The sequence below is a fragment of the Thamnophis sirtalis genome, unplaced genomic scaffold (assembly GCF_051295495.1).
Source record: "Thamnophis sirtalis isolate CommonGarterSnake01/CBP01778 unplaced genomic scaffold, rThaSir2_p1.2 scaffold_8, whole genome shotgun sequence".
Lineage (NCBI taxonomy): Eukaryota > Metazoa > Chordata > Lepidosauria > Squamata > Natricidae > Thamnophis > Thamnophis sirtalis.
The window spans coordinates 81857221-81872866 of NW_028261388.1; positions in this window are offsets into that span (position 1 = coordinate 81857221).

Below are 15646 nucleotides of genomic sequence, written 5' to 3' on the forward strand. Positions count from 1 at the left end.
CAGCTCGCGGAGGACAGGTGTAACGTGGGTGTACCTCGGTACACCCAATATAGCTCGCGTGGCCGCATTCTGGACTAGCTGCAGTCTCCGAACGCTTTTCAAGGGTAGCCCCATGTAGAGAGCGTTGCAATAATCCATAATGACTGTTGTTAATGAACAAGGCAGGTTATATAGGTAAAGTAATTCTGATTTTTTAAAATTCCGAAGCAGCTAAGATTTAGGGGGAAAGTTGTAGCAGGAAGAAATAACTTTAAGGAAGGCTTTAAATGTGATAACCAACATATATATCCTATCCTTTCTTCGAGGAGCTTGGAGTAAAATATTAGCACCGGTGAAGAAGTTTTTAATGATCAAACAACTCATAGTGAAGGAAAACAATGGTGCAGCTGAGACTCAATGCTGAGACTTAATGAACTCCCCAAGTTGAATGTAGATGTGGAACAGGTAATGCTATTGGTTAATTTTTAAAGTATTGGATTGAAAAGACTTGCAAGTATTCCACCTCCAGAAGGTAGTGTTACAATTGTAAGTCAACTCATTAAAATGTCCGGAACCTCTTGGACCTTGGATTTCTTCCTGAATATTCTGCCCTGACATCACCAGTGGGTATATTAAGTGTTTCTCTCTGTGTTCCATCTTGTTAAAGCTGAGCTTTTTTTAAGTTCGGGAAAAAGTTTTAAAAATAATATATGCATTTTGGAGGAAACATTTTTTTCTCTCTTTCCTTTCTTGAGAGAGAGATTTCTTAGCTGCCACTGAAAGCTGGATTTAAAATCATGTACCTCCTACCAGTAACTGATCTCATTCCAGGATTGTAGACAGGTTTCCTACAGCCAGAAACTCATTACCTGACAGCAGACACTATTAAACCTCAGGAGGCAGAAGGTAATAATATTGTCGTGGCCCATTTAAAAATAATAACAGCATTATATGAAATGATTTTGCTAAAACTTTATGTAATACATCTAACTGTTGCGGAAGGAAACCTTCATTTAAAGAACTATAACAAAAAGAAAATAACATACTCCTCATTATTACAGGTAGTCCTTGACTTAATGCCACAACCGAGCCCAAAATTTCTGTTGCTAAGTGAAACATTTATTAAATGAGTTTCCCCCCATTTTATGACCCTTCTTACCACAGTTTGTTTGTTTGTTTGTTTGTTTATTTATTTATTTATTTATTTGTCTTGTGTGCCGCCCACTCCCGGAGGACCAAGGTGGCGCAGTGGTTAAATGCAGCACTGCAGGCTACTGCTAGATCAGCAGTTCAGCGGTTCAAATCTCACCGGCTCAGGGCTGACTCAGCCTTCCATCCTTCCGAGGTGGGTAAAATGAGGACCCAGATTGTTGTTGGGGGCGATATGCTGACTCTCTGTAAACCGCTTAGAGAGGCCTGAAAGCCCTATGAAGCGGTATATAAGTCTACTGCTATTGCTATTGCTATTGCTCACAAAAGACAAGGGAAAGGGGGGAACGAGACAAAGACAACATATTAAAAACAAGACCAACATTCACAACTTCCGTGGAGGTAGATGCTTCTCAGCTCCCCCCAGCCTGCTGGAACAGCCAGGACTTGGTGGCTTTGCGGAAGGCCGGGAGGGTAGTAAGGGTCCGGATCTCAACAGGGAGCTCGTTCCAGAGGGCCGGAGCTGCAACAGAGAAGGCTCTCCCCCGGGAGTCGCCAGCCAACATTGGCTGGCAGATGGAATCCGGAGGAGACCCAACCGGTGCGATCTAATTGGTCTGAGAGAGGTAATCGGCAGGAGGCGGTCTCAGTTGTTAAGGGAATCACTGCAGTTGTTAAGTTAGTCACATGATTGTGAGGTGGCTTCCCCATGGACTCACAAAAGGGGATCACATGACTTTGGGGCGCAGCTACTGTCATAAATATGAGTCAGTTGTCAGGCATCTGGATGTAAATCATGTGACTACACGGATGCTGCAATGGTCATAAGTGTGAAAGATGGTCATAAGTCACTTTTTTTCAGTGCCATTGTAACTTTGAATGGTCACTAAGGAAACTGTTGTAAGTCGAGGTCTATCTGTACTGCCAAAAGTCCATCTTTTGCCAACATTCATTGGGACCTGTTGTGGCCCAGCAGGAGCCGTTGGAGCTGCCACCACACTCCAATGGTGAGGGGCCCTATGAGTCGGCTCTGGAGGATGTGGAGGACCCTGGACAGGGTTCTGACTCTGAGCAGGGCGCAGAGAGGCTGGTTGGCCACCAAGAGGCACCTGAGCCTTGGACCAGTGGGGAGGAGACAAGGGTGAGTGAGCCGGACGCCAGTAGTGAGTTGTTCCTGGATGCCCAGCACCGAAGAGCTAATAGGCGTCAGGAACAATTACGCAATTACATGAGGTAATTGCACTCAACTGGTGGTCATTAGGCTCCTCTCCAGACTATAAAAAGACTGCTTGTGCATACACCCCTCTTGGAGAAGTCAACGCAGGCATTAATGTCGGAGAACTTTGTTATGAGCTTGGCAGGCTGGATTGCTGCCAAGCCTTATCTGTGCTGGATTGCTGCCAAGGCTTATCTGTACCGGTTTGCTGCCAAGGACCTGTCTGTCTGTTAATTAAATGCCATAACTTATCTTTGGCTCAGAGTGTGTGTTGGTGTGGGACGAGGGGGGTCCGAACAGGTACCTATGATCTGCCTTCTGATTTGCATTTTTGAAATATTAACTGTTGTACAAATCACGTTAATCTGTAATAAATCATCCTGGAAAACCTGATTCTAAAGGGTGGTCTATAGATAAGAAATATGAAATAAATTTGTATAACCTATACTTTTTCTCCTTAAATGTCATACTTTAGGTTGTTCCTCTCAGGTCAATCTTCCGAGGGGACTAGAGTATATTGCAATCTTGTTGTACCATTCTGGGTGCAGACTAGATCATCCCATTTTGTATCATCTGGAAGTGTGATAAGAGACCCATTTGGGGGGAGGGTGGGAGGGAGTGGAATTTAGTAAGTTGGAGGAGGGATGTTGGATGATTGTACATGTATACTGCTATTTTTTCTTTTTTATGTATATTGAAATGGAATTATAAATACCATCAACACAAAAGGGAGTTTGCTCAGAAGCTGAAATACACCAAGTGAATTAGAGGAAGAGTGGGAAGCAGAGGAGAGAAGAAAGACAGGAAGAGAGGGATAGGAGAGATGGTGAAGGGGGAAGATGAGGTGTATAAGGAGGAGTGGTAAGGGGAGAGAGTAGAAGGAGAAAGGAAGGGGAAGTAGAGTAGAAAATGATGGAAGGAAGACTGAATGTAGAAAGGGGGAGGAGAGAAGGGGAAGAAAGTGTCGGATAAGGTATAAATATGGTGTACGAAGAGCAGAAGAGCCAATAACTGGGTTTTTCTCTTTTTTCCTTCCTTGGCAGTTGATGGTAAGATGAACTGATGTAAGTACTTAATAATACAACTTGATATTGACTATGTAATAGTATACATGTGATTATATGCTATGAAAATGGAAAATAAAACTTTTATGAGTAAGAATAAAAAAAGAGACCCATTAAACTGTTTATCCACATCATTAATAAACATATTCAAAAATAATTGTCTCAAGACAGATCCTTAGTGGGACATCACGAGTGTCTGCTGTCCAACTTGATACAGAGATGTTAGTCAGTTGGCTAAGTTTAGGCACCGAATGAGCTCCTGTTACTTGTCCCAGCTTCTGCCAACCTAGCAGTTCAAAAGGACGTAAAAATGCAAGTAGAAAAATAGGGACCACCTTTGGTGGGAAGGTAACAGCGTTCCATGCGCCTTTGCTATTTAGTCATGCTGGCCACATGACCACGGAGACGTCTTCGGATAGTGCTGGCTCTTCAGCTTTGAAACGGAGATGAGCACCGCCCCCTAGAGTCAGGAACGACAAGCACATATGTGTGAGGGGAACATTTACCTTTTTAATGTTTTACTCTCACTATCACATTGAAAAACAGCTGCCAACAAGGGATTTCAACATCCGACAGAAAAATAGTTAATTTTCTTATTCATCTGTAATAAATACACAGTATAGACATAAGATTTTCACAGAGTTTAGATTTAGATTTATTTATTTATAGGCCGCCCTTTTCCCTGAGGGGACTCAGGGCGGCTTACAATCAAAAAAGGAAGGGGAGTGTAGGACAATACCAAAAAGAAATGTGCACAAAGTAAATTAGACAGTAAAACTCAACATTCACTCAGCATTCGGGAGGGGCGAAAATAAGATTATCCCCAGGCCTGACGGGCTAGCCAGTTCTTGAGGGCTGTGCGGAAGGCCTGGACGGTGGTGAGGGTACGAATCTCCACGGGGAGATTGTTCCATAGTGTCGGAGCCGCAACAGAGAAGGCTCTCCTCCGAGTAGTCGCCAGTCGGCACTGACTGGCGGATGGAATACGGAGGAGGCCAACTCTATGCGATCTGATGGGACGCAGGGAGATAATTGGCAGAAGGCGGTCTCTCAAATAGCCAGATCCACTACCATGGAGCGCTTTATAGGTGGTGAGTAGGACCTTGAAGTGCACCCGGAGATCAACAGGTAGCCAGTGCAGCTCACGGAGGATCGGTGTTATGTGGGTGAACCGTGGTGCGCCCACGATCACTCGCGCAGCCGCATTCTGGACTAGCTGAAGTCTTCGGATGCTCTTCAAGGGCAGCCCCATGTAGAGCACATTACAGTATTCCAGCCTAGAGATCACAAGGGCTCGAGTGACTGTTGTGAGGGCCTCCCGATTCAGGTAGGGCCGCAACTGGCGCACCAGGCGAACCTGGGCAAATGCCCCCCTGGTCACAGCTGAGAGATGGTGGTCAAAAGTTAGCTGTGAATCCAGGAGGACTCCCAAGTTGCGGGCCCTTTCTGAGGGGTATAAATTTTGTCCCCCCAGCCTGAGTGATGGTATGTTGGTCAAATTTTTGGGAGGGAAACACAACAGCCACTCGGTCTTGTCTGGGTTGAGTATCAGCTTGTTTGCTCTCATCCAGCCTTTAACGGCTTCCAGTCCCCGGTTCATCACGTCCACCGCTTCATTGAGTTGGCACGGGGCGGACAGATACAACTGTGTATCGTCCGCATATTGGTGGTATTTTATCCCGTGCCTTCGGATGATCTCGCCCAGCGGTTTCATGTAAATGTTAAATAGTAGGGGGGATAGGACCGACCCCTGCGGCACCCCATAGGTTAGGGGCCTCAGGGACGATCTCTGCCCCCCCCACTAACACCGACTGCGACCTGTCCGAGAGATAGGAGGAGAACCACTGCAAGACAGTGCCGCCCACCCCTATCTCTCGCAGTCGTCGCAGAAGGATACCATGGTCGATGGTATCGAAAGCCGCTGAGAGGTCCAGGAGAACTAGGATGGAAGCATGGCCTCCATCCCTAGCTCTCCAGAGATCATCAGTCAATGCGACCAAAGCGGTTTCTGTGCTGTAACCGGGTCTGAAGCCAGACTGGAAGGGGTCAAGATAGTTAGCTTCCTCCAAGGTACGCTGAAGCTGGAGAGTCACCACCTTCTCAACAACCTTCCCTACAAAGGGGAGGTTGGAGACTGGACGATAGTTATTAAGAACAGCTGGATCCAGAGACGGCTTCTTCAGGAGGGGTCTTACCACCGCTGTCTTAAGCGCGTCTTAAGTTAATAAATGCATCCTTGTAGGAAAGAAGAAAGATGGGTAGAGAGGGATGGGAGAGAGGGGGGGAAGGCGAAAGGGAAGGGGGGGAGCGGATCTGGAGAGAGGAGTGGTAGAGGGCGAGGGGAAGTAGGGTAGAGGGGGATGATGGAGGGAAGATAGAAAGTTGGTGGGTGGTGGAAGAAAGAGGTGTATGGAGGATGGAAGAGGTATATTGGGCTTTTATTTTCTGGGGCATTGTTGACAAGAGGAATTGATGCAATTATTGTTTAATACTGTATGGGGTATACATGTGAGTGTATGAAAATGAAAATAAAATATACTAAAAGCAATAAATGCATCCTTAATTAGAAAGTATTAATTGACATATACAGATTGGTTTTGTTCATGAAAGATTCCAATCGCTTCAAAGACATACCCACCTAACTGTTTTAAAATAAAAAAGCAGCCTATTTAAATTTCAGAGAAGATGATTAAGATGCTATATGATTGTCAGAAATGGCATTACATTAATTCCAAATGTGATGTGTCAGTGAAAATTGACACAAATCTAGAAAACCTGAATCTAATATGGAATCTTGGATCAAGATGATTCTACTTATTGTTGTCAGTCTGCTTTATATAAAAGTAAGGTGGTTTAATACATTTTATTACTTTTGAGTGAAAGCACTGGTGTTTTATTACTTAAGAAAGAAAAGGATACATCACTCAGACATTCTGTGATATCATGGGATTATACAGTACGATGGGGGAAATAGCTATATTCATTTTATTGTTCTCTGAAAAATGATCCCAGGCTTTATTAATAACATCTTCTTGTTTGCTTGCCAGATGAGTTCAGGGTTTCTTTCTGAAGAATCAATTAATATATTTTTAAAATTGCTGTAATTTTGTATTTATTCTATGAATCAATACATCCTGAACATGTGCCAATAAGTTGCATTTATTTCAGAGGTGGTATTCAGCAGGTTCTGACCAGTCCTGGAGAACCGGTAGCGAAAATTTTGAGTAGTTTGGAGAACCGTTAGCGAAAATTTTGAGTAGTTTGGAGAACCGTTAGCGAACATTTTGAGTAGTTTGGAGAACGGGTAAATACAACTTCTAACTGGCCCCACCCCCATCTATTCTCTGCCTCCCGAGTCCCAACTGATCAGGAGGGAATGGAGATTTTACAGAATCCTTCCCCTGCCATGCCCACCAAGCCATGCCCACTAAGCCACGCCCACCGAACCGGTAGTAAAAAAAAATTTGAATCCTACCACAGATTTATTTCCCAACTGGTCAGATGCAGGCAGCAGTATATATTGTTTTGCAAGGTAGTCTGCATATTAGAGACCCCAGTTCACATTGAACAGCTTGAGCATGTTTGAAATAAAAGTGGTGTTTCATGATTTTTGTGGTTTATGGGGGAAAATATGCCCAAATTAATTGGCACTATTCTTTATGTTAGTAGAAATCAATGGTGGGTTTCAAAAAAATTTGGAACCTCTTTACAGTGGTAGAGACTAATTTGATTCTGCACCTGATAACTGCAGCAAGACTGTTGGTGGCGCAATATTGGAAGAAGGAAGACTTGCCTACAATCCAAGAATGGACATTGAAAGTGACAAACTTAGCCGAGATGGCTAAAATATCGGCATATATTAAAGATCACTCAAATGAGAGGTATAAACGAGATTGGAAAAAATGGATTGACTATATACAAAATAAATACGGGACCAAGAAATTCCAGTTAGCCTATGCTTAAGATCAGAAATGATTTAAACTGTTAAAAGTTAGTTCAGTAAGAAGAAGCTAAGGTCAATGTAGAGATGTCATTAATTTCTTTATTTCTTTTTTCTCAATAGATTTTAGACTGTGTTAGTTAAAAATCCATACCATGTACGGGTTCTGGGAAGTTGGGGGGGGAAGGAGGAGGGGGGTTGGGGGGTGGAGGGAGGGAGGGGCACAAACAAAAAAAATTGTACTTCAATGTCTTAATGATTGACAAATGATGAAATATTTGTGTTTTTTTTTAAAAAAGAAATAAAATAAATATTTGACGCAAAAAAAAAAAAAAACCCAAAAGAAAAAAAGAATAAAAACAAAAAATTTTGGAACCTCTTCTGTAGGTGTGGCCTGCTTTCCGGGTCCACTGGTGGAACCTCTTCTAACCGGTTTGGTAGATTTGACGAACCGGTTCTACCGAACTGGTACGAACCGGTAGGAACCCACCTCTGGTAGAAATGCTACAATACCTACTTCTGCATTGCAGACAATACCATTTTGAGAGAGAGAGAGAGAGAGAGAGAGAGAGAGAGAGAGAGAGAGAGAGAGAGAGAGAGAGAGACAGAGACAGAGACAGAGACAGAGACAGAGACAGAGACAGAGACAGAGACAGAGAGACAGAGACAGAGAGAGAGAGAGAGAGACAGAGAGACAGAGAGACAGAGAGACAGAGAGAGACAGACAGACAGACAGAGACAGAGACAGAGACAGAGACAGAGACAGAGACAGAGACAGAGACAGAGACAGAGAGAGACAGAGACAGAGACAGAGACAGAGAGACAGAGAGACAGAGAGAGACAGAGAGAGACAGAGAAGAGGTAATCAATTTTGTATCTTGATAAAATGTTTACTGAAGATAGAGAATGAAGAGACAGATTTTGGTAGCAACGTAGCAGGATACCAAGTGATCTGATGCTGGGAGCTGTAGTTTATTAAAAGAAATAAAAGGGTTGTTTATAAGAGCAGTATTTTATGAAGAGGAAAAGGTGAAACAGGTGCTTTAGAAGCTGGAGAAGAAACTGTTGGGAAATATGAAATAATTGTGATGTATTAGAAGACAGTTCACCGTGAGGATGATCAGAAGAGACTATAGGTTTCTAAGTGTGACCTTTATGTGAGAGAAAACATTTCTCTTGTCATTAATTAAGCTTGGTGGGGAAAAAAAGGAAGCTTGAGCAGGTTATGAACTGCAAGGTAGTAGATGAAACTGAAAGGAGGCCATGCTGAACAAATTAGATTAATTTATTTGAGAACTGATGGTGAAAGCTGACTGGTTTGAAGCAGGAGACGATAAATGTGGAAGCTTCTTAAAAGCCAGTAACAGAAGGGAAAGAATTAGTGTGACGCATAACACTAAAGAACCCTAGCAGATTAATACAAGAATTGTGCTACCACATATATAATGAATAGACCAGAGGTGGGTTCCTACCAGTTTACACCTATTCGATAGAATGGGTTCGTCGAATCTACCGAACCGGTTAGAAGAGGTTCTACCAGTGGACCCGGAAAACAGGCCACACCTACAGAAGACGTTCCAAAAAATTTTGAAACCCACCACTGGTCCTTGGATATGATTATTCTACACTATCATGCTCCTATTTATAAAACTCAGTGCCTCTGTGAAAGGTAAGGATGACTACTGCGCTTGTGGCGCAATCAGAACATTGCGTGTGTTGAAGTTGTTTTAACGCAAACCAAAGATGCCTTTTCAAAAACAAGTTTGCATCCTATTCTCATGCACGCCAGTGCTGTGTGTGAGGTAATTTAAGGTGGTTCTGACAAGTGTCGTTGGCATCTTCATATCCGGTCACATGGGCGGCAAGCCACTCCCATACGGTCACATGGGCGGCAAGCCACTCCCACATAGGAGGCCACACCCACAGAGTAGGTTCGAACAATTTTTGAAACCCACCACTGGAATAGACACAGATTGACTTTGTTTTTTCCCATTATGTGGCTATGTGGCAGAAACCATATTTAGAAGCTTGCTCTATATGAAACCAAGGAGCAATTCACACATCTACGCAATCCGATACTGCACCGAAGACTTCTAGTTTCTCAAATCTTTTAATCTATTGCAGTTTTATGTCTTTACTCTGCAATTTTCATTGTTGACTTGTATTATTTTCTGCTGTTGTTTTTTTCTCATTTAAGTTTATTATGAAATGTAATGCTATTAATAAATAAGTTCCAATGCCAGTAAAATGCACAGTTAATTTCCCCTTCAACTTCATTATCGTGTGGAGTGTATACACAGAATAATGTGATTAATTGTATGAATTGCCCATCCACAACTAACCAAAAGTAAAAATTGAATTCTGTTTGCTTGCAATGTTAGATTACTTAGGCAAAAGACCGGAGGATGTCAGGCCTGGGGATAATCTTATTTTTGCCCCTCCCGAATGCTGAGTGAATGTTGAGTTTTATTGTCTAATTTACTTTGTGCACATTTCTTTTTGGTATTGTCCTACATTCCCCTTCCTTTTTTGATTGTAAGCCGCCCTGAGTCCCCTCAGGGAAAAGGGCGGCCTATAAATAAATAAATCTAAATCTAAATTTAAAGGCTGGAGGTATTTTTTTAAATGTTTCCTTTTTAAAAGAATCCTAACATCCTGGAAAGAGGGAAGGATCAAAAGAAGGAAGGATCAAAAGAAGGAAGGAACAAAAGAAGGAAGCAAGGAATGAAAGAAAGCCAATATGCTTCTAAGTATTAGCTTTCTATTTTTTTTCTGTTAGGAAAGGTTCTCCCCCCACCCTTTATATGGAAGAGAATTTACAAAAAAAGGTTATCTTCTATCTATAGTCTCAAATAGTATTCCACTCTCTCAGTGCTCCACCGATGTACTCTCCAATGTGTAGAGGAGATCCATATTGGATATCAAAAGTTTCTGCAACCCCTGTTTTAATTTAAAACAATCACCATAATCACAGCAAAAATAGAGGATATAAAATATACATAAATCAGGATGGAAGGAAAAATACCTCTACTAAATAAACACAAGCTTATTTTCTTTAATATTTATACCTTCACATTTTTGGCAAGGTTTTACAGAAGTGGCTTGCCATTGCCTGCTTTGTAGGGGGTAGAAAGAGAGAGAGAGAGAGGGAGAGAGAGAGAGAGAGAGAGAGAGAGAGAGAGAGAGAGAGAGAAATACAGTAGGTAGGTAGGGAGAGAAAGAGAGTAGGTAGGTAGATAGAGGGAGAGAGAGAGAGAGAAATACAGTAGGTAGGTAGGGAGAGAGAGAGAGTAGGTAGGTAGATAGAGGGAGAGAGAGAGAGAGAAAGAGAGTAGGTAGGTAGGGAGACAAAGAGAGTAGGTAGGTAGATAGAGGGAGAGAGAGAGAGAGAGAGAGAGAGAGAGAGAGAGAGAGAGAGAGAGAGAGAGAGAGAGAGAGAGAGAAATACAGTAGGTAGGTAGGGAGAGAAAGAGAGTAGGTAGGTAGATGTTTCCAGGTGTATTTATCCATGTGCTGGAGAAGGAAATCGCTGACAATCTGCAGCACCTAAGATTTTGTTTCTGCTGGCCCAGCACTTGATCAATGTATTTCTCATCAATCAGTTAAAGAGCTTTCCAAGGGGGGGGGGGGAGTTTGTAACTTGGTACTTAATCATTACAGTAAAATGGGGTTCATGATTACTGTTAACAAACACTTTTAAGAGTATTTTTTTTTCCAATCTTACATGAGCCAGTCTTACAACTGCTAGACTATGAGTGAATGTTACTGAAAACACACTTCTAACTCTTGCAACCACTTTACAACTTTACACTGTCTCCTTACAGTGGATATTCCCAAATTCTCTTAACGTTTATTACCAACATTTGGCATTTGGCTCTAAGGTTTCCTGCGATGACATGTACTGTTTTATTATTTTAACTATTTATCATTTTAAATTTAAATGCTTGATTTTTAACACTTACCTTTACATTTACTTGCACATCATTTGCAAATCTGCATTGTCTTTTATTGGGTGTGCATGTATGTTGCAAAAATAATAACCCTTTTTAATGGAAATCTGTATCCCAGCCCAACATTTCCCCCATACAGTCTTTATTCCTTTATTTCACAGATGTTCCCATTATGAAAATATTAACATGCTATCTATAGTGATGTTCTGATGATTGCAATGGGATAATGTGTTCTGTAGAGTCTACTCTGTTTGGGACTTTCATAGCAGAGGTGGGTTCCTACCAGTTCGCACCAGTTCGATAGAACCGGTTCGTCAAATCTACCGAACCGGTTAGAAGAGGTTCCACCAGTGGACCCGGAAAGCAGGCCACACCTACAGAAGAGGTTCCTATAAATTTTGAATCCCACCACTGACACACACACACACAGACAGACAGACAGACTCACACAGACACAGACAGACAGACAGACTCACACAGAGAGGGAAAGAGAAAGAAAAAGAAAGGAAGAAAGAAAGAAAGAAAAAAAAGAAAAAGTGTGAGAGAGATGAAAGAAAAAAAGAAAGAAAAAGTGTGAGAGAGATGAAAGAAAAAAAGAAAGAAAAAGTGTGAGAGAGATGAAAGAAAAAAAGGAAAAAGGGACAGAGAGACAAAAGGAAGGAAAGAGAGAGAGAGGTGGGGGGGAGAAAGAAAACACATGGCTGGCAAGCCACTCCCACCAGGTCACATGGCCAGCAAGCCACTCCCACAAAGGAGGCCACACCCACAGAGTAGGTTCGAAATTTTTTTGAAACCCGCCACTGTTTTATAGGTTAGAATGGCCACATCAGATGTGTCTGGAACGGAATAGGAAGGTGGTGAAGATACGGAACCCTTATTTAATCTGCAAACAGTAAATTCCCTTTCTGTAAAACCTGTGGGAAATGTAAGTTAAATGGCAAGATATTGAGCAATCATTATTGTGTATTTCAGAGGTTATTCTAGGTTAAGAATGCTGAGAGAGTAAATAAGACAATCTTAAGGTTGCATTGACTCCCAGATTACTAAATGTCTGCTTAGAGAAACAGTGTTTCCTTTCACCTGGATAAGGAGAAACCCTTTTAAAAGGAAAATTTAATTCCAGAAATAAAGAGCCAATATTACGGAAACACAGTCTGCATGGGAATGACCATCTAATTGTGAATGTGTGCGTGTTTGTTTTAGATTACCTGGGAATGAATCCTAATATATTTCTGATCCTGTTGCTATTTCTGAGAGTACCACGGGGAACATAGAGAGAAAGAGAGTATTTCAATCTTTTAAAAGGAATGTTGTCTTCTTACTGAAATCTCTCCCTTTCCTTCCATGCCATGAAACCTGAAATGAATCAAACTTTTCTATAATTCACCCTCCCCAGGACATCTTAATCCTGTGTGTTCCGTACATTATAAAAGCCCATCATTTATTTCCAGTGAAATAAACTATAGCAAAGAAAAGGGAGATAGTTACCTCGGCATATACAGCTCCACATTTACCACACATTCCCGTGTAGCAAATCTAATACCGCACAGTGTTGCTATCAGATCTGGATTGCAAAATCTTGGCTGCCACCACATACTAGCAAAGAGTGTTTCTTATATCACTTTGTCTAAGGGATATCCAGATGTTTTGGAGCATAGAAGCCTGTTGTGGCCCAGCAGGAGCCGTTGGAGCTGCCGATGGACTTCGATAGCGAGGACCCCTATGAGTCTGCTATGGAAGATGTGGAGGACCCTGGGCAGGGTTCAGACTCAGAGCAGGGACCAGAGAGGCTGGTTGGACACAAGGAGGTGCCGGAGGCATGGAGCAGTGGGGAAGATCAAAGTTTATCCCTGACGCCAGGAGTTTATCCCTGATGCCAGGCAATGGAGGGCAGAGAAATGGAGGCAGCAGTTATGGAGACTGACTCATAAGAGATAATCAAGCGCAGGTGGTTGTGCCTTGGGCCCTCCCAAGAGAGTATATAAGAAGAGACTTTGGGAGGAGTCCTTTTGCAGGACACAACCGTTCGTAATAATCTGGAGATTATCCTTGGCTGGTCTGCCTTTTGTTCCCGTGTCTGTTGGAGTCTGGGTTGCTGCCAACGTCTTGCCAGTGATTCGTGTCTGGGCTTTCAGCCAACAGGAGTATAATTGCTGTGAATAAGGAATGGCAAACAGCTAAGCCTGTGTCTGCGTTCATTACCGGACGGAGTGGGGCCAGAACATAAGCCCAAGTGTTCTGCTGTCTCTTCCATTCCATTCCATTCCTAGGTCCTCCATCACATCTGCAGCAGCCTCATGATATGGAAGTGGAGCCCTCAAATATTCTGGCAACTTCTCTTGTCCTTGTTATTGCTCCTCCTGCTCCTCTCTCCCTGCCCTTTTTGTAAATGAATGAGAAGAGGAAAGGGTAAGCATGACACCAGAGGTGGGTTCCTACTAGTTCGCACCTATTCGGTAGAACCGGTTCGTCAAATCTACCGAACCGGTTAGAAGAGGTTCCACCAGTGGACCCAGAAAGCAGGCCACACCTACAGAAGAGGTTCCAAAAATTTTTGAAACCCACCACTGCCCCCCCCACACACACACTGACACAGAGAGAGAGAGAAAGAGAAAGAAAGGAAGAAAGAAAGAAAGAAAGAAAAAAGAAAGAAAAAGAGTGTGAGAGAGATGAAATAAAAGAAAAAAGGGACAGACAAAAGGAAGGAAGGAAAGAGAGAGAGAGAGAAAGAAAGAAAGAGAGAGTGGGAAAGAAAACACATGACTGGCAAGCCACTCCCACCAGGTCACATGGCCGGCAAGCCACTCCCACAAAGGAGGCCACACCTACAGAGTAGGTTCCAAAATTTTTTGAAACCCACCACTGCATGACACATAACTGTCTGAAAGAGTGAGCCCAGCAACTCATTCTTTTTGTGAAGGGTTTCCCCCTCACTATTTAATCTCTGGAATTCAAGGTGGATTATTATCTTTCCAAACAATCAGTTAACAACCTGCAGTGGAGTCAATTAGAAGAAGGTTGGAATAAATTAAAAAAAAAAACCAGCCATAAGAAAATGGCTCTGTCCTTACTATATTTTTCCCCTTCAGAGCCAAAGGTTCCTCTGATTCATTTTTATTAAAACAAAGAGTCGGGAAACCATTAGAGCATTTACACATAGCAGGTAGTTTTTCAAGGTGATTAAAAGGAATGTTAACTTTTTTAAAAATGAAAAATTTTAGGGAAGTTATTTGACTTACAAAGTAAAAAATTTATAAATATACAATAGGTCACTCCTGCATTTATTATTGGCAACAAATCAGGATTATTTATGATGTCATTGACCTTAAAGCATAGGCTATTAGTTTCATATGATAAAGAAATACTGTTTTGTTATTAATTACTAGTCTTCTGCTGAAAATTATTGGGCAGTTAATCCATAGCATAGCATAGCTTAACATGTACTGTTTCATGTCCTTTGATTTTAAGAGAATTAATGAACTAGAACAGAAATCCATAAATATCGTAGTAGACTAATGATGCCATTCATGTCTCTCTGTCTGTGTCCCTATCATCTGTCTGTCTGTCTGTCTGTCTGTCTGTCTACCTGCCTGCCTATCTGCCTATCTGCCTATCTATCTATCTATCTATCTATCTATCTATCTATCTATCTATCTATCTATCTATCTATCTATCTATCTATCTATCTATCTAGGTTACTTTACCTGAAATTTTGAATTATGTTCTAAGTTAGCAAGAAGACTTTATTTAGCTGCAAAATAATGTTTTTAATTTCCTATAACAGCAGCCAATTCTATAGGATATTCAAGATTTCAAAAAAAAAGAACTTAAATAAATAATTTAAATTAATTCATTCATTGGAAAAATGAACAAAAGAACATCTGTAAATAGGTGATAATATTTTAGGCTGTGCCATCTTTTTTTAAATTGAAAAAACATTGTATTTCCTATGTCCGTGATTTGGAAAAAATATATAAATATGTAAAGGTCTCAATGTCAAAAAGCAGCCCGATTTTTAATGAATACATTAAGGATTTATTTCCTTTCCATGCCTCTTTATCTGTGCTAACCCATAACAATCGCCCTCTACTTATGGATTTAAATACCGTTTTTAAATGCATTTTCTTTTAAAAAACCAAATGTAATTGTGCTATTATAACCCAGGCATTTAAACTATGAAAAAGACATTTGCACTGTGTGTACAAACAATTATGTTTTAAAATGTGAAAATAAAGATAACAGAGTATCACCATTGCTTAGTATTTGCATACATTTTTATAAAGAAACTGGCAGAAAACCGAACAACTGCATTTCAGATTATTTTGATAAAGGTACAGAAGTTGGAGTT